This window comes from Panthera leo, chromosome D3 (genome assembly GCF_018350215.1).
Source record: "Panthera leo isolate Ple1 chromosome D3, P.leo_Ple1_pat1.1, whole genome shotgun sequence".
Classification (NCBI taxonomy): domain Eukaryota; kingdom Metazoa; phylum Chordata; class Mammalia; order Carnivora; family Felidae; genus Panthera; species Panthera leo.
The window spans coordinates 65,611,237-65,631,829 of NC_056690.1; positions in this window are offsets into that span (position 1 = coordinate 65,611,237).

Consider the following 20,593-nt stretch of genomic DNA (forward strand, 5'->3'; position numbering starts at 1 on the left):
GCTAGCTGGGTGGCCACTTTGCTATCAGATGGGGGAGTATATTTGGAGAGAGAAAAAGAACTCACAGTTGGGCTTTTTTGGCTTCATGGGGCCCAAATATACCAAGGCAGCACATGAAATTTTAGGTCTTAACAAAATTTTAGGTCCCATAGATCCCCTTCCCTGAACACGCTGCATCTGCTTTGCAGAAAATACCCTTATTCATTGGCATTTCCATTAGGGCTTTCACCAAGATTTCCTTTCTCACATAAATGACTGTTCATAAAAGAATTCTGTCAAGGAGCTGGCCTGTCCCTTGATGGCCTGGTAGATAAGGAGGCCTGACATTAATTTATTTGCCTAATGAATAACATGGTAAAATCTTGGTTTGATAAGTGCACCACTTACACCAAGGTCTTTCATTCACATTCAGCTTCGTAAAATGGACATCCCTGTAGAAACTAATTGAATCTTGTTGGTATCTGGGATAATGAACAATGTCAGCACATTTCAGAGATTAAAGACCCACACCAAAGGGATGTGGCAGCAGAAGAGATTAGCTGTGCTTCCTGGAGACATCAGTTGAAGCAGGATGGTCTCCCGTGGTTGGACCATGTTCCCCACTGCAGGCACCAAGATAACCATAACACCCTCTGGTTTTTCCTTCCTAAAAGCCTACACACTTGTATCTCAAGATTTCATTGAAAGCCCCTGACTTCAAAGAATGTTCATGTTCAATGACCTGCACAACAGCTCACAGGAGAATATTGTAGCTGGATTTCCAAACAGGTTTCCAGTTATTATTAGGGTTGGGTTTTGGCTCCTACTCCAAATCTCCTAATGATTTTCGAAAGTATAACCAGTGGGGCTAGATGGAAACATTAGATGTCTGTGTCCTCTCTTCCTATGGATGTTGCCTTGTCACTAAACTTGCAAAGACTAGCGTCATTGCAGTGGCCCCATTAACTTGCACCTGAGAACATATAGTTTCCTCTGTTTTTGTCTTTGCTACACTATAATGGGCAAATAGGATTTTGGACTTATGCAGCAATGGGAAAGGGCAAGCCTAAGGAAACCATGACTTAATGTCCAATTAAATGCTTCTTATCCCTGCCTGTGCATGAGAATGATCTATGGGATAATCTCTATACATATACGGGAAACTGTGCTTCTATTTCTGCTAAATCAAAATAACCAGGGCAGAGGCTATGCACCTGACTTCACATGTGATTTACATATGATTCTCATGCACAGCCAGGCTTGAGAAACCCTCATACCTTTTACATAGAGAGGATTATGCATGACTACACATCCAGGAGAGCCATGATTTCAGATCAGAGGATCCGTAAACTGGAGCAGAGCAAATGGGTCCAGAAGAGAGAAAGCAAAGGTGATCAAAAGTTACCAGGAAAGAAAACTAAATCCAAAATCAAGCAATACAAGAGCAGCTATAATGAGGAGGCTGATATGAATGGCTGTAAATGGGAACATGGGTATGAACTCGGTTTATATGCCACATTTGGTGGAACCAGGGCTCACTGAGGTTGTTGCTAGATGGTAGATTTAGACAGATTCTGATTCCAAGCAAGCCCAAGGGTGGGAGGGGTGAAAGGATGGGGTTGTCAGAATAAGTTCTCTAAGGTGACACATAGATTCCAAAAAAATAAATTTAAGAATTAATGCATGTATAGGGGCACCTGGGTGGCTCAGTTTGTTAAGCATCTGACTCTCGGTTTTAGCTCAGGTCATGATCTCACGGTTTCGTGAGAGTGACTGACAGTGCGGAGCCTGCTTGGGATTCTCTGTCTCCCTTTTTGTCTGTCCCTCCCCCACTCATGCTGTCTCTGTCTCTCTCAAAATAAATAAATTAATTAAAAAAAAGAATTAATGCATGTATGTACATGTGTATACAATATTCATCCATCCTACAAAGTACTCTTGGCACAATTAGCTACTTTTATTAGTAAATAACTTATGGCAAAATTTTACTAGCTGGCAAAATTTTATGGCAGAATTTACTAGGATACCAAGAGGTAAAAACCACTGTACTGTAATTAAATTCGTCATTGAACTTAAAATCTGGCTTCGAAGGCAAAACTCATTCATATTGATTATTCTAAAGTCAGAAGAAATCAGGATGGGTTGAATTCTTCTCTTAATAAACCTCCACATGCTCCTACACTCTGGAGATAACCAAATGACTTCTAGTTTCCTAACATGCCAGGCAGTTTCACATCTTCTTGCTTTTACTGGTGTGCCCCCCTCTGTTTGAACTAACTCTAACCCACCGGTGCCTTTGCCTCATTTAAGACCCAACTTCAGTGTCAGTCCTTCCTGCAGTCTTTTCCCTACTTCACCTGTCTTCAGAGAACTACACCTCTTCATTTGCAAGTCTGTCTGCCTTTTTGAATGAGCGCTTTTGGTTATGACTTGTTACAGGGTTCACCATTGAACCATGTCTTGATTTTTACTTGTTTCCTGGGGGTTGCCTTCTTCATGGTTTTGCAAGCAGATGGGAAAGAAACACACAATGCTTAAAACAATATATTTTTGTTTCAATTGATGTAAATGTGCATTGTATAGCAGAAATGTTGAGAAGTGTCAAGGCCATTTCATAGTCAGTAGGAAGAAAAACTAGGATTGTAGTGAATGAATGGCAGGCAAAGGACTTTGACTGCATTCATCTTTTGAAGCAAGCCCCTTAACTATCTCATTGTCTTGAAAGCAGGTATTTGTACATGACTATTTTCTGACTTTAATGGTGTATGACAATACAGATTTAGTTAATATTTATTGAGAGCTCACTGTACCAGGAGAAGTTCCAGATGTTTTACCCATTTTAGCCCACATCATCCACACAATAGTACTATGAGATAGGTCTTTTTGCAGCTGAAGATGCTGAGGTTCAAAGCAACATAGCCAAGAAAAAGCAGAGATGGGTTTTAAACCTAGGTTTTCTGGATCTGGAGCCTATGCACTTAACCATTATGTTGATTTTCAGTGGTAAATCTGGGAAAATCCTGGGTAAATTGGAGCACGTTGGTCACTCTAGCTATGTTCCAGGATCAGGGCAATTGCAGTGCCGTCTTGAGGGCTATGTTAGTTTCCTGGGGCTCCCATATGAAGTACCACAGACTGAGAGACTTAAACAACAGAAATTTGTTGTTTCATGGTTCTGGCAGCTAGGAATCTGAAATCAAGGTGTTTTCTCCCTCTGAAGGTGCTAGGCCTTCACATCTGCTCCAGGCCTCTCTCCTTGGCTAATAGATGACCATCCTCACATTCACATGGTATCCTCCCTGTATATGTGTTTATCTCCAAATTTCCCCTTTTTTTATAAGGACATCAATTCTATTTGGTTAGGTTCTACTCTAATAACCTCATTTTAACTTGATTATCTCTGTAAAGACCTTATCTCTAAATAAGGACTGGAAGTTAAAACCTCGGCATATGAATTTAGGGGTATGATTAAGCCCATAACAAAGACCATCCAGTAACCAGGGGTCACAGGTTAACATCAGGCCATGGAGTAGATCAAGGGTTTCTCTGTTTTATTACATCATTTAGGTGATGTAAAACATACACACACACACACGCGTGCGTGCGCGCACACACACACACACACACACACACACACACACACACACTACCTTCGGCCCCTATAGCAGCCCAGTTAAGTAAGAATTTTGATGGTGAGCCAAGGCATTAGAAGAAATTTTAAAGTTCTCTAGGTTATTCTCATATACATCCAGGACTCAGAATCCCTAATCTATCTGAGCTGAGGACCTTTCAAGTAGCAAGACCAGGAGGAAGAAAGTTGGGCGAAAGGGTAAGACAAAAGCAGAGGCAAAGGTATGACCAAGGAGCTGTATCAATAGCAAAATTTGCAACTTGGGCTGAACATGGGGCACGGGAGGTCAGGAGACAGAGAACGGTGAGACAGGTTGAGGCAAAGAGGTAATGGACAAAAGCAAGGTGCAGACTTGGGCCTAGATGTTTGATACTTCAGTCCTGGTAAGAGCAGTTTTCCAGACAGAAAATGGGAAGTAGCTAACCAATGGTCAAATTCAGGGGGTAGATTTGCTCAAGTGTCTGTAGGGGATTTGCCCCTTCTGATGCTGCCTTTTACTCACATTATGGACTCTGCCAGCCTGTGTACTACCTCTTGCCAGGAGAAACTCCAAGTAAGATTCAGTACCCTGAAATGTTTAGGCTCACACCTACCCCACTTTCAGCAGGTATATGTTGTTTACAAATCCAGATTTGTAAAATAGATGCATTAGAGAATATTTGCTTTACAAAATGACTCACAATGGGTCTCTTTTAAATAGCGAGTTTCCCCTGGGCCAACTGATTTTATTTTCCAGAAATCATTTCACAAGATAGTTTTCCATAAGCACATCTAAATTGTGAACTAAGTTTCAGGAGACAGTATCTTCTGATGCTTAGCAGTTTTGAGCTTAAACACATAATTTACCTCTCTGGGACTTAGTTTACTCATTTACAAAATAGGAATAATACCAGTCCTAATTAACTCAGTATTTTCAATTAATGAATGTGTGAAATTAATTAGAAAATGCTAAATGTCTTAACAAAAGATAATATTTAAGGAAGTTACCAACAGCACTAAAAAGTGACTTGAGGAGACCTCATGTTTCCATTGACATTTATCATTGACATGGTATTGCATGTAAGATGGAGATGTCTTGCCCAGTGGATAACTTCAGGAAAGATGCTTAATGCTGCTCCAAATCAGGAGCTGGATCCCCTGCCTTTACCACAGTGAAGGATTGAGGAAGAGCTCAGCAGAGAGAATCCAGGCAGGGCAGGATGCTGAAGCTGGAGAGGGAACTGCAGACCCATCAAGTCATTTCTGGAATTTACAAGCAAAGCAGGCAGCTAACATCTTGTAAAACATAGGAAGGCAATTCATGGCTCCAGAAGTCCACGTTCACATGGAAGCTTGGGCATTTGCAGATGGAAAGACTGAAAACTTAATAATAAGGGCTCTGGAATAAACAACAAAAGTCAGTGCAGTGAAGATCGGCTGTGATGGCTCACAGAAGTGGGGTTAGCAGAAGGGCATTGTGGGGTGTTCCAGAGAGGAGGGGAGTGTTATTGAATGCTTTACCAAAGTGTTCTTTATGGGGAAGAACTAGGAGGTAATATTGGAAACTTACTGGACAGTATTTATAGCTAATTATTTAAAAGCTTAAGATAATTTTTAATGAAATGTATACCTCTCATTAGCCATTCATTTTTGACAGTCTTTTTGCCTAAATAATGAAACCCTACAAATAATCTCTCTGAGCCCTGCTATATACAGAATGGTCCTGCCTCACTCTGAGACAAGCTGCCGATGGTGTAGTGGACACAAGCAATGAGCAGCATCCTTACAAGATGGTGACCGGATGGATTTGAGTCTGGCCAGCCTGCATGTTACACACAGGCCCCTTCCCTCCACCCTGGGCCACACCCTCTCCTGGCCACTTCTGGAGGGTGTTATCAACTGACAACCAGACACATTTTCACTTCTGTCTCTGGCTGTCCCTCCTTAGCAGCAACACAAACACAAGAGTAGATCCCAGAGCTAGAAGGTCCAGCACATACAAAGCGCAAACAAAGCATGTGGAAGGTGTGATGGGATGACTGTCATCTGAAGAACTAATATTTCATAAAGGCAGTTGGAAATAGATTTTTATAAAGAGGAGTAAAGGGAATTAAAATAGGAAGCATGTGTCTGAAGGCAAACGCTGAAGATCTTAAAGAAGGCCTGTCAGCAGGCTTGCTTCAGCACTGGCTAATTGTTCTTTTCTGAGTCTAGCTATTTCTCATCCTGTATTTGCTGTATTTGGGAGAAGATTCCAGAGATAAAGCAGGACTGAGCCACATCTGGGAATTTGAGTGGGGAACTGAATTTCTTTCATGAGTTGCATGGAAGGTAAAATAGGCAATCAGGGAAATAGCTCTTGAGAAAGAGTCTTTCAAATTCCCGAAACCATAAAGCATGTTGAACAGTTACTAAGGTCTAAGGTCATGATCTGGGTCAGCTGGAAAAACTTCTTTAGAACACACAGCATTTGGTGGTATACATATCTAGAAAGTGTCTAAACATTATACCTGGAGTCAAGGTAAATGAATTGTCAGACTAACACCATCTGATTTCTTCCAGCAGGTGAGAATATATGTTTTTGAAGGTCTCTAGTGGGCTTGCCTAAGAAGTTTAAAATACTGTGCAAATGGGGGCACCTGGGTGGCTCAGTTGGTTAAGTGGCCAACTCTTGATTGCGGCCCAGGTCATGATCTCACAGTTTGTGAGTTCAAGCCCCTCATTGGGCTCTGCTCTGACAGCATGGATCCTGCTTGGGATTCTCTCTCTCATTTTCTTTCTGCCTCTCTGCCCCACCCCTCTCTCTCAAATAAGTGAACATTAAAAAAAAATTTTAAAAATACTGTGCAAATTAATCTGAAAGCAGATTCAGTACAGCAGCTCTGGCGTGGATTGATTCCTCTCACCAGGATTGGAACACGCTCTGGACAATGTCAAGCCCCTGTTGTAATGCTCATCATGTCTGAGGAGAAGGTTTCCTAAGTCTGAAGGTGATAGGATTTATTATCTGACTCACAGTATATATGACCAAATGTTTTGTAATTACTTTCTCTCTTCTTGTAAACTGGGTTTTAAAAGTGATCTGCTGTACTACAAACATTACTCAACGTAAGCACGTGGTCTTAAGATCTTTCTGAATCTGGCCCAGATTCTACTCTTGAGTTTAATTGGCTGGACCTGGTATAGATGCCAATCTGCTCTGATAACCACAGACTGAGTTTGAATTTCAGTTCCATGACTCATAGGTTTGTGCCATCAGGCATTTCACATAAGCCCCCCACCCTGCCCCGCCAAGCCCCGTCTGTACCAGTCACCTTGAAAGCAATACAAACATTCCATAACACCTGGGATGAATAAATGAACTAATGCATATGGGTGCTCTGTGAAGAGAGTCTTTCTCAGTATACAGTCCTGTTCTCCCTAGATGAGATGTGGTTACTTACTCCTATTCTCTGAGGCCTCTGGCCTTGGTCCTGTCTCCAAACTGATTTGGCTAAAGGCCCAAAGAGGGCAGCATCAGCCTGTCTGTCTCTGTGGGGTTCTGTTACTCTCTGTTCTGACTCATAACCCTCTGAATGTGGTGAATTAGGATAGTGTCAGTAACTCAGGGTTGTCCATTATGGTTCCCAGGGGAATGTTATACTCACTGAGGAAAAATAGGTAGCCACACCTGGCCCTGGATCATGACAGTTCCACAGAGTATCCCTATTTGCACTTCCTACTGCTCCACTAGGAGGGGTTACTTCTTTGATAGACCACTTGATATACTTTATGTTGACAGCATGAGATGTAATGACTTTCAAACATACTGACAGTTTCTTGTTTACTATATGCTACATGCTACTGAATAATGTCACTATCTTTGTTAATCTTCATGCGCTGTTGGGTCAATGTCAAGCCTGGGCGCAGCCCTGGATGTCAGTCCCCCCACAAACTGTTGATCATGCCTCTCAATAGCCACTGAACTGACCACAACAACAAAGAAGGAGAACCATGAATTTAAGAGCTAATGCTTTTCTCCTAGAAGCTCAAAACAGGAAGGCACAGATAAGACAGAGCTGACAAACACTTGTATGCAGACTGTGTTTAGCATTGGGGCTGTAACCTGACTTCAGTTGTGTTCTGCCCCTTGTCACTACTTTTATGGAAGTGGTGAGGCATGTTTATTAATAAATCTACACTCTCCATTCTCCACAATAGACCAGTCTGAGTGTACAGCCAGTGGGTGGTTTCTGGCTGAGGAGCTTGCCAGGGGAACTTGGGGACCCTAGGCCCTCTTTCTCCAAGTCTCACCTTTCACTGAAGCGCCCCAAGCAACCCACCTTCCTGCCTTCCCTCCTGGCAGCAGCTAGCCTACCCGTCTGATGACTCCAGCCAGTGCTGATTCAGGGTTTCCAGGTAGTGTCTGGTTTTGTACCAGGTGGGATGTTATCTGAGCTCTCTGCATGGGAAACAAGCTAAGACAAAAGCCTTTGTCATTTTCCAGCTAAGTTCTGCTGTCCTATGTCATAACCTGATTTGAGCTCAGATTTTCTGTGTAGGCTTCCCCTACATGCTGTTGTGCTCCTTTGTCATTTGTATAACTAAATGAGCCTGACTGAGGTGTTATTGCAGATCCACCTCTACTGAGCATGGCTAGCTCAACAAACAGCCAGTTTGTTGAGTAGCTTGGTAGAGAATTCATCCACTCTTGGTATTGCCCTGGATCTGCTACTTCATAATAATGCTGAATAGTTCTCTTTCATAATTGTATGGTTCATGACAGTGTCATTCTTGTGAAGCTTTATCTTTCTCATTTATTGCAACTTTGTTTAAGGTAATGCATAATCGATAGAAGAAAAATGAGCTATTTTGCCTTAAAACTTTTTATTTACTTCCTACATTGCTCTAGGGCAAAAAAAAAAAACAAAAACAAAAACGCTAATATGACTTTTAGTATTTATGGTTAAGGCAAACTACTTATCACGTTGTATAGCCAATAGCATGTCATCTGTGAAGCCGAATTTTTTAGTTGAATTCTGGGTGAACCACATAGTAGCTTTGTGTCTATGAGCAAGTTGTTAATCTCTCAGTGCCTCATCTACCCCATGTGTAAGATGGAAATAATAATTAATGCCTACCTCTTATAGTTTGTATAGATTGAATTCAACCAAAACCAAGAAGGGTTAGAACAGTACTAGCCATACAAGAAGCACTCAGTAAATTATAGTTTTTAATAATATTTTTGACATGGACTTATATTTGAAGCACAAAACCTACACATGTAAGTCCTTACATCTTGGTAAAAGTGACTTCCTTTAGAAATTTACCCTATTGTGATTTCAGTGCTTGGAATATAATTGATCATGAGAAATCTTCTTTTGTTGAAGTATTTTATTTTATTTTTATTTATTTTTATCCCTTTCACCCATTTTGCCTGTCTTCCCACTCTCCACTTTGGCAACCACAAACTTCTTCTCTATATTTATGAATATCTTTCTCTTTTATGTTATTATTTGTTTTGTTTTTTATATTTCACACATAAGCGAAATCATATGGTATTTATCTTTCTCTGTCTGACTTATTTCACTTAGCATAATACCCTCTAGGCCTATCCATGTCATCATGAATGGCAAGATTTCATTCTTTTTTTATGGCTGAGTAATACTCTATTATGTATATATGCCACATTTTCTTTATGTATTCATCTATTGATGGAAACTTAGGTTGCTTCCATGTTTGGCTATTTTAAATAATGCTGCAATAATGCTGCAATAAACATAGGGGTATATGTATCTTTCCAAATTAGTGTTTTTGTTTTCTTTGGGTAAATACCTAGAAGTGGAATACTGGATCATATGGTAGTTCTAATTTTAGTTTTTTGAAGAACTTGCATAGTGTTATTCATAGTGACTACATCAACTTGCATTCCCAGTAACAGTTCTCCTCACCAACACTTATTTGTTTTTTTGATACTAACCATTCTGACTGGTATGAGGTGATACCTCATTGTGCTTTTGATTTTCATGTCCCTAATGATTAGTGATGTTGAGTGATTTTTTCATGTGTCTGTTGGCCATCTGTATGTCTTCTTTGGAAAAATGTCTATTCTTCTGTCCATTTTTAATTTGATTATTTGGTTTTTCAGTGTTGATGATGAAGCATTTTAATCAGGGTATTGTATTGGGAAAAAAGAGCTGTCTTTTTATGAGGCATTCAGTGCCTTGGAAAAGGCTTCTGGTGATAGAATGGACTTAAAAATGAAGAAATGTATTTTCGGCATAAATCTGCTGCTCCACATTTATTAAAACTTACTATATATTTTAAGTCCTGTGTCAAATGGTGTATAAATAGTATGTTATGGTGTTGGATCACAGGACCAAGTTCACTAAGAACAGAGGTCATGCCTGTTTTGTTTACTGTTCTATATGGGCCACTGCTCAGGTCTGGACACATAGTAGCTGGCCCATAAATGGTTAGTAGGTAGATATACAACCAGTGAAGGTTTGAGTTTGAGTCACTAAGAAATTAACCATATGTAGTTTCTCTGTTTATGCACATTCCTCTTATTCTAAAATTCTGGGGGAGGAAAAAGAGTTTTCTGAAAGAAAATGGCATTGATAAAAAGCCATATGCTTTAAAGTCAATTATTTGCCAAAAGGTTGGTTGTTGATGAACTTCCCATATGAAATATAATATATATATCATATTTTAAGTTCTACCAAGTTTAATTTAGTGTCCTATGGAATTTTTGTTGAAACTATTTGGTAGCCCAGTCCATTCTGACATTGAGACCTGTGACTGCCACATGTCACCTTCTGCAGCTGATTCCATCATTGATCTGGCAGCCAACATTGACATGCCTGGTCCTCGTTCAGCCCTCTCCCTCTGCTCACTGATTCACCCCATTTTTAAGGTTGCTCCCACTGGTGTCACCTCTAAAGCTCTTCGGTAGGGTTGTAATCACAGTGTCACAGTTACATGAGTTTTTTAAAATGCCCCTAGCATAATAATACCTCTTTCATGTGTCTCTCTTAACCTATTTATGACAAGTTACCCTGATGGAGTAGGAATACAACAAGATACAGTGAAGTTCTTCACAAGGCCATCTCTTTTCTATCATTTTTAGCCTGTGTCCCTGGAATAATCCAGGGCATTCCTTCTCCCTTTTTCCATAGATGCTTCTCTGTGCTGAACGCTTTCCCTAGAGTGAAGTACAGCCATACTTCCTTGCTTATGAAAGCCTCAGTCCTTGGGTACAGCAAATGGGTGACACCATCTATCCATTTTTCTTCCCAACAGAACCCTCAGGCATTTAGGAAAATAGTACTCCAGAGGCACACCCAATCTCCTCTTAGCAAAAGGAATAGTTTTATTTTAGAAACTTGCCAACAATAAAAACACAACCTAAAAAGGATGAAGTACTTCAAGAGAGCTACAAATAAAATGCTGTCAGTAGTTAAAGGAGAGAGAAAGAATATTTCTGGTTGGGATGATAAGGAAAGCCTTTAAAAAAGAGGTGGTAGCTAAAGGTGGTTCTTGTTTTAACAGAGAATCCCAAGCAGGCATTAGCATAGAGCCTGATGCAGGGCCCGAACTCAAGAATTATGACATTATGGCTTGAGCAAAAGTCAGCTGCTTAACCGACTGAACCACCAAGGCACCCCAAGGTGGTTCTTGAAGAAAGAACTTAGAAAAGGCAGAAATAGGGGTGCCTGGGTGGCTCAGTCAGTTGAGCGTCCGGCTTCGGCTCAGGTCATGATCTCACAGTCTGTGAGTTTGAGCCCCACATTGGGCTCTGTGCTGATAGCTCAGAGCCTGGAGCCTGCTTCAGATTCTGTGTCCCCCTCTCTCTCTGCCCCTCCCCCACTCATGCTCTGTCTCTCTCTGTCTCAGAAATAAACATTAAAAAAAATAAAAAAAAAAAGAAAAGGCAGAAATAAAAGACTGGGGACATTTTTGAGCCTTGGCTCTGTCACTCTGCTACAGAGTATTGAATAGATAGATCCAAGGTCCATCTTTTTTTCATATCTAAAGCGATAGTGTCACACTAGATTCCTAGGTCTTCACAAAGCAGGGACTGTGAATAAGTAGGATTTAGAAAGTCAGAGACGGTGAGCATTAGAGATGGAGACAGAAGAGCAAAAAAAGGTTCAGGGTGTGTTTGGGAAGTGGTGAGTGCTCCATGCACGTAGGTAAGACTTGAAAGAGAACAGAACCAGCATGGAAATGAAGTTAAAGTAAAGAACTTTATTTTACAGAGAGAAGTCGGTTGGTACCCTTGGTTTTTCTAGGGGCAGGAATACACAATATTGAATGTTTTTATATGGACGCAAAAGGAACTCACTATCATATGAGATGTTCAAAAGCATTAGGAAGTTTGGTGCCTTGCAAAATGGATCTTTTAAGTTAAGAGAAGGTAAGACCAAACTGGCAAATAAGAATTCAGCTTTGCAAGTGACTTTATAGTAATTTTCAATTCACTAGAAGAAATTTGATCAATTTATATTTTTCATTATCATTGGTAACAACTGATCAACTGTTGTGGACCTTAATGTTAATTTTCATTGAGTCCCATCCTATTTTCTTGTGGGCCTGGGCTAATGTGGTATGATTCTGTTATCTTAGCTTGAAGAAGAAGCAGACTGCGACTTAATAATTGGGAGCAAGTACATGGGTTGTGAAGGAGTCTCAAAGGAATTAGCCAATTTTGAAATAATAAAAAGCACCACTGGGGGTAGGAGGAGATGTAAAATGTGTAGCATCTAGCTCTGTCTCTCACAGGACTAATAATCTAGTTAGGGAAATCGGATGGACCCATACAGTCAAAATGTTGGATGATAACATAAGTAAGTATACATAGAATGGTTCAAATGAAGTTCTGTGGGACTTTGGGAATGAGGAGAAAGAACTCTGGTCAAAGGTAAGGTTACTAAAGTTAAAAAATAAAAATATAAGATGCCCAGTTAAATTTGAATTTCATAAAATTACTGAATAATTTTTACCATAAGCATATCCTAAATATTGCATGAATTATACTTACACTAAAATATTCAAATTCAAATTTACGTGGATGTAGTGCATTTTATCAGTCAACTTAAAAAAAAAGTCTGTTTTTCCTATGGCTTGATGGATGTGAAAACCTGAAGAAATAATTGGATATTTGGAGAAATGAAGAAATGTATAATTTTAAAAAGAGGCCACCATTTGCAAAGGGATGGTGAGTAAAACAGGTAGTCTAGAATTAAGAGCTTATATAGAAGAGAAAGGTGGACCAGCAGAATCCACCACTGTAATTACATGGGAATTTAAAACTGATAGGTCCAATGACCTCAGAGTTGAAGATATAAAAGTCAGATAGATATAATCTTTATTTTTTATAAATGTAAAAAGTTCATGGACAATTAATGCTGGAAAAAATCTTAACAGTCATCTCTCCCCTCGTTTACAGATAACAAAAGCACAGCCCAAATTTATAAAGCTGAGACTATAATTCTGATCTCTTAATTCTCAGGCCAGTGTTCTTTTCACTTCACCATGCTATAGTTTCTTATTTCTCAAATAAACCAGTAGTTCCAAACCACCAGTGGGCCCAAACCAACAATCTATTGGGACATAGTGGTGAAAGCTAAATAATGAAATTTTTTGCAAAGTTCCACCATGAATCCCTCAAATCATCTTAAACAGTTTTGGAAACCTTCCTCTGGTGTTCAGATTTCTCTAGGGTACAGCTTCTTTTATTAGCCCTCAGGGGGCAAATTGCCACTGACGTCCTAAATTTAGAGAAGCTGTTTTCCTTCAGAGTTCTTGTGGTTGTTATTTTCCATAGACAACTAAATTCTCCACACACAGATTTGTGCCAGAAAATAATCTTCCATGTGTATCAATGTCGTAAGCAGTGATTGGCTTGGGTTGAGCATGTAAATAAGTCTTGACTTCACTCAAAGAATTATTCCCTTAGTTACTCACTCCCTCCCTAACCTTTGTCTTGCATTCCCTTCACACTAAGCTGGCACTGGAGATTTGGCTCAGGCTATCTCCCAATTTGGCCTCCTCCCTTCTGTATGCCAGCCAATATGTCCAGCCACCATCAAAATAATTTATAGAAAAGAGCCCAATCATCCATGAAGTTAATTCAGAGTTCCCCTTTTAGGTGAGATGATATTTCTTAGGAGCCAATGTCCTTAATGCAGTAAAATAATAAAGAGTCTAAGTGGAATTGTCATCTCAGTAGTCATCAAGCATGTGGAAATCCTGTTTTATCTTAATTTTCATGGATATTGGTAATAACTGGAGCTTTTAAGGCAAGCCTGAGCTATATCTACTGGATTATCTACCTTGTCTACATATTCACTTAGTCATAGAAATTCGTCCTTTCATTTATTTACCATTTTTCGTATCTTCCATTTGCAAAGCAATGTCATGGCCTATTAAAAGTTATAGCTGGGAAAGGAAGGTAGGTATTTAGAAACTGTCCATGTTCTTCTTATTTTACATATTAGGAAATTGAGAACCAGAAAGAGAGCTGGTTTTTCCCTAAAGTCTCCACTTATGAACAAAACTGTGACAAAGTCCTAGTTCTTCTGCTTTCTAATCCTGATTCGTTCGTAGATTGCCTCAACCCTAATGGAAATGACTTCATAAAATATAATTGTTAGAATTGTATCACCAACACAAAAACAGCTACTAAAGATTACAGCTGGCATTTGGAACTTTTACTATTAAATAAACACTAAATTGGTACTATCAAACTGCCAGATGCTCTCTCCTAACTTAGAATGAGTAAAGACAAGAGGAGCAATGGATCAATGTCACATCTCTTCTAAAAGGGCAAAGGGGAAGCCACTTAATGTCATTGTTAAGATGCTAATGCGATTAGCTGGCAGGTAGTGAGTTCTCTGTCAGCAGGAGTGTTAAGCAACTAGATGGCCCTTTGGCAGGAATGCTGCATAAGGAATTTTGAAATGGGTGAGAGACAACTGATATTTTTAATGTTTCTTCCATCTCTAAGATTCTGTAATCAAGTTTAGGAAGTCTTAAAGTAAAACCCATTTCTCGTCATTTAAATCTAGAAGCAATGACAATAATAATAATGAGGCATTGCATAGGATGCCTAGCAGTAGTCCCTGCTCAACATAGAAGGCCAATATCAATTTGTTTTATCTCTTGTTGGCATGCAGTTGAGAGCTAAAGTGTCAAGAGTGGAGATCACCTGAGAAAGTATTTGTAAAGGAAAACGAAAGCAAGGCAAAATTTCATGGATGGGTGTGGGAGGATGACTCAGCCAAATGTCCTGATATTTAACACCACTAGGTCTGCTGTGAACATAGGTGTTTAGGGCCTGGAGGGTTGTAGAAGAGATGAGGGCCTTTGGCCTGTGGCAGCTGGGAAGACTTTAGTAACTGACTGGCAACTTGAAGCATGAGCAGAGTACCACAAATAGTTGTCAATTATTTTCAATCAGTGATAAGTATCACTTAAGAATAAATTTTCTTTAAATTCTTGGAAACTAAATTCATGGCCCTGTTTGATGGCACCCTAGTTCTGTGCCCCATCAGGGAATCATAGTATAATAAAGTTGACAAAGGGTCCTGAGATGCCCCATCCTCCTCCCACCCCATTTTACAGAACCAGACACTGAGCCCAGGAATAGTTTAACAATTTGTTCTGGGACACATAAGCTCTGACAGAACTTAGTCTGCTGGTTTTACTCTGTTTGGTTGGTGGTCATTTTTCAAATCATTTTCTGAGTTTCACCTTAAATGATATTATGGAGTAAACTGTTACCTCATGTGAGTATGTGTTACCAGGGCAATTCTTGCATTTGATTATGCTTCCTTCCCACCCTGAGCCGCTCCTCAACTGGGCTCACTGTTTCTATTTTTAAAGCACAGGGTAGATCAGATATGTACACCTAGGGAATGAGTTTTCTTCGTGGCAGTGAGCATGTCATAGCAGATCTCTCCCACCACATCAGCATCTCTATTAAGAATGACACTCACTCTACCTTCCCCCTAGCGATGACAGAGTCCTGGCCATTTTTCTTCTTTGCTACTGGATTTCCAGGTGACTGACAGGTGGTTGTAAAGGTGATTCCTCCTGGACAAGTTCCCTCAAATCCCATTCTTTGCTCCACCATTTTCCTAACTACTATCTTGAGAGTAATTGTTCTAGGAAGACCACTCTGGGGAGGTTACACATATTCTTTAATTTGCACGTTTCTTTCAGAACTGGGAAGAAATGAAACCTTGCTATAAGTGGAGAGAGTCTGCCAGAATCACCATTAAAAAAAAAAGACTCAGAGCTTGAATGTCAATCATAAATTGCCATTCCTCATTTCTTTCCACTTCTAATAATAGTCTCATGTACCCCTTCACCACATACATACACTTACATGTTTATTAGTAGGGAATTAAGGCAGGAAAGGGCCCTGACCAAAAACATAAGGATTGAGTCCCAGGGTGGTATGTTAAAAATTATGAAGAAGGGGCTATACATGTTTAAAATATCGGAGAAAAAGAACAACCTGATGGATGGATACATATGAACAGAAATGAAAATGCAAAAGGCTCTTATATGAAATGATGCACAACTCATGCATAATAAGAGAAATGGAAATTAAAATTAGACTGTGATCCCATTTTTTACTTATCAGATTGGCAAAAATCCAAAGATCAAAAACATACCCTGTTGGCAAAGCTGTGGGGAAATAGACCCTTTTCAGACATTGCTGGTGGGAATTTGTATTAGTACAACCCCTATGGAGGGCAATTTGGTGATATCTGTCAAAATTACAAATGCAAATATGCTTTGACCTAGTAATACCACTTCTGGGAATTTATCCCACAGATATTCTTGCACAGGTGCAAAATAATATACTTACAAGGTTATTAATTGCAGCCTTGTTTGTAATAGCAAAAGATTGGAAACAAACCACTAGTCTGTCAATAGGGCCTTTAAAATAAATCATCATATATCCATATAATGACATAATATGGAGCTTTAAAAAAGAAAAGAGCTCTCTGTATTTTGATACATAAAGATACCCAAGATATATTAAGTTTAAAAAGAAAGGAAGGTTGAGGTGCCTGGGTGGCTCAGTCAGTTAAGTGTCCAACTCTTGATTTCGGCTCAGGTCATGATCTCACGATTTGTGAGATCAAGCCCCAAGCCCCGCATTGGGCTCCACAGAGTCTGCTTGAGATTCTCTGTCTCACTCTTTCTCTGCCCCTTACGTGCTCATGCACACATGCACATACACACACACACACACTCTCTCTCTCTGTCAAAATTAAAACAAAAAAAAAAGGTGAAAAAGTTATCTACATTTGATAATCAATAAATGGGTATAGAGGAACAATAGTACAAACTGACAACTCCAGAAGATTCCTGACAGACTGTAGCTTTGGTTGCCTGTGGTAATACTGAGACCTTTGTGTGTGATAGCTGGGTAGGCAGGGAAGAGGAATGAGCCTCTTCACAGTGTTTGACTTTTGTGACTTAGAATAGGTTGTGTTACATGGAAAACAGAACCACAGACCTAAATTCTTGAGTAAGCTGTTCTCTAAGGTGACAGACAAGAAGGAATAAGACTTGGGTTCAATAAGTCACACTGCAAGCTGTTCATTGTGATGGGTTACAACATTATGGAATATTCTGTGATGTTGACTTATGATTGGACCACAGGGTTAGCAACCTTGATGAGCCTGCTGTAAAGGGTGCTGACAGTGTACTTTTGAAAGGGGTCACACTCTTTGAACACTTATTTGTTCAGGGGAGTAAAACATAAGGGTCTTATCAGTTTGCTGAGCCATTAATTGTTAGTCTATGTGACAAGTAATTCTATTAAGAGGAGCTGATTTCTTCTTCAAATACCTGTTGAAATAAATAAAATAGAAAAATTACAGCATAAAAGAGTCTCTGACTAATAACCTACTATTTTGTCCATATAAAATTCATATAAGAACCAGAATAGATAATATATCTTAGCAACCTGGTGAAGCAGGTTGTGAGCCTGGCTGTGTAGACTGCTAGGGAGACTGTCAGACTGGTGTGCAGAACTGGTTGTCTACCTCTGCTACCCCCTGGAAAGAGAATAAGCTTGTTCTCTTGAACTAAAAATTGTAGCTGATGCCCACTGTGTATTCCAAAGTGCTAGGCACTGTCAGGAGTACTGTGCAAATATTAATTCATTTAATGCTCACAACCACAACAGGTGGTAAGTCATATTTCGATTCCCATTTGGCAGATGGAGAAGAGCACAGGAAACTTGCTCAAGATTCCTTAGTTAGTGAAGAAGCAGAACTAGGATTTGAACTCAGTCTAACTCCAGAACCAGTGTGATGATTTTGCTACATCACCATTACCTCCCAGTCCCCAAACCCTGCCTCCCCATCCCCGTAGAACGCACCCCCCCTTCCCTAGTTCAGATACACAGGATCTGCATCATACAAAAAGCTTCCACACAGTAGCTACTAGTTGTCCAGCCTAGATTTTTCCTTTCACTTCCTCCCTCTCCCAGCTAGTGCTTCCATTTCCATATGTACTCACAGATGGAAACCCCCAGAATAACATTTTTATAATCCTAGCTAGAAAGATAAGAAAACTAAGGTGACAAATTTCTTATTTGGCATTGTTGGCCATTAGTCCTTCTGGAAACCCTTCCTTCCCTCAGTTCCTTTCACATCTACTCTCCTGATTTTCCTTCTACGTTATGGACATTGTAGTCTGATTTGCTTTTTTATTCTCTTCCCGCAGCTCGTAAATGTGGAGTTGGTTTCACAAGGCCCAGTACTAACCTGCTTCTTTGTGCACACCAGTTCCTCTTCCTTAGACATCTCTTGGGCATCGGGGCACCTGGGTGGCTCAGTCGGTTAAGTGTCCAACTTCAGCTCAGGTCATGATCTCACAGTCCGTGAGTTCAAGCCCCACGTCGGGCTTTGTGCTGACAGCTCAGAGCCTGGAGCCTGTTTCAGATTCTGTGTCTCCCTCTCTCTCTGCCCTTCCCCTGTTCATGCTCTGTCTCTCTCTGTCTCAAAAACAAATAAATTAAAAAAAAAAATCTCTTGGGCATCTACAGCATTGGCTGCTGCCTATTCACCAAAGACTCACAAAGCTTACAAAATAAGCCTAAACCTTTATTTTGAGCTCCAGATCTGCACTTTAGCTGTTTTCTTGAAATTGTTGCTTAGATGTCTCTATAGCTTCTCAAACTTAAATATTATCAACAATAATCTCAAGCTTTTTCTTTCAAGCCTATTTTAAAATATGACCTCAGTGAAAAACTCTACCATCTATCCAAATTGCACAGATTAGGATGTAGGGGACATCCTTGACCTCCTTTCTCCTTCTACCCCATTCTTTCACCAAGTTCTGTTACTTTTGCCCTTCATATGTCTCTCCAATCTACCCATCTCCGTCCCTATACAACTAACCTGCCATTTCTTTCTTACTTAGGACACTAAAATAACCCTAGCTGGTTTTACTGAGTCCATGATAAGTTCTCTAATTCAATTTTTACTCTCCAAGCAGGGAGATTTTCTAAAGACCATATCAGTAGCATATCGCTACAATGCTTAAAATCTGGTTAGTGGTATTCCATTGCTTTTGAAATAGAGACCAGTGTCCTTAATAAGATGTGCAGACTCTACCTACGCTGGCCCCTGGCTGTTTTCACAGAGCACTGCATTCCACACACCCCTTGCATTCAGTCTTTCATCAGTGTATTTACATAGACTGTTCCCCCCATCTGGAATGTTGTTCTTCTTATTCCATTAAATGACTTCAATTCAGCCTTCAGTTATCAGCTTAAATGTCAGTTCCACAGAGAAGTCTTCCTTGATAGCTACCGACACTGAATTTGTTTCTGCTCTAAAATATATATGTTCACCACATTACTCTTTCTCCTCACAGTATTCACAAATTTACAATTATATCTTGTTAATATTATGTGTGTATGCTTCTTGAGAGATACCAATGATGTTTTGTTTTATCCCCAGTGCTCATTATATACATTCAACTCATAGTTATTAAATGCCTGTCTACATGAAATAAGAATGAATGAATGAATGAATGAGTGCAAGAGGATGACCTAAAGTAAAGCACTGCAGGTAAAGGTAGAGGGAAGGTTCTGCTCTCAAGATATCCTCTGTTTTTTCATGTATTTTATCTGTTCAGACTATCAAAGCTAAAGAAGAAGAAGACACTGAGAGTTGCAGTCTAGTGTTGAGCTGCAAACCTAAGAGAAAGATTTGACCCACAACCCAGAGGGCAAAGGGAAGAGCCCCAGGCAAAGAGCCTGTCAGTGGGCAACAGAGGATCTCCGTTCTTCTCTTCCATGAAGAAGAAACAATTCATTTGTTATTGAGGTCCATAAAAGACAAAACACTTAAAATAATAGCAGAATTTCATATCAAAATATAATAAAAGTGAACTGCTATGAAAAATCATTTACTATGGAAAGCAGAAAATTTGAAAACAGTTTCGCATTCTTAGTAGGAAGCAATAGGATCTAGTCTCCATAAAAGAAGTAATTGAAAGTCATATTAGGAGGGAGAGTAATGAGATGAAAACATTGGTGGATGAGATGAAAGAGATGGGTACTATAAAAAACAATCACAAGAAAACCAAAAACACAGTAGCAATATTAAGGTATACATTATTGGCATTAAAGAACAAGGAAGACATAATGGAAAATTAAACCAGTGATTTAGAGGGCAAACCTGAGATGTTTTACCAGACTATGAAGCAAAACCAAAGTAAATCATGAAAAAAACGTAAGTATAAATGCTTCTGAATAAACAAACAACAGAATTATAGACATTCCTGAGGAAGGTGCTAGAATAATTGGAAGAGAATTGATAGTCAAATATTCAACCACAGTAACAGCTAACTTTTATTAAGCCCCTTACTTTGTGTCAGGTATATGCTAAAGCATCTTCACATCGTTGCACAGAACAGTGCAGGTAGGTGCAGCATTTACCTTTGCTTTACGGGTGAGAAAACCCGAGCACGGGAAGATGTAAT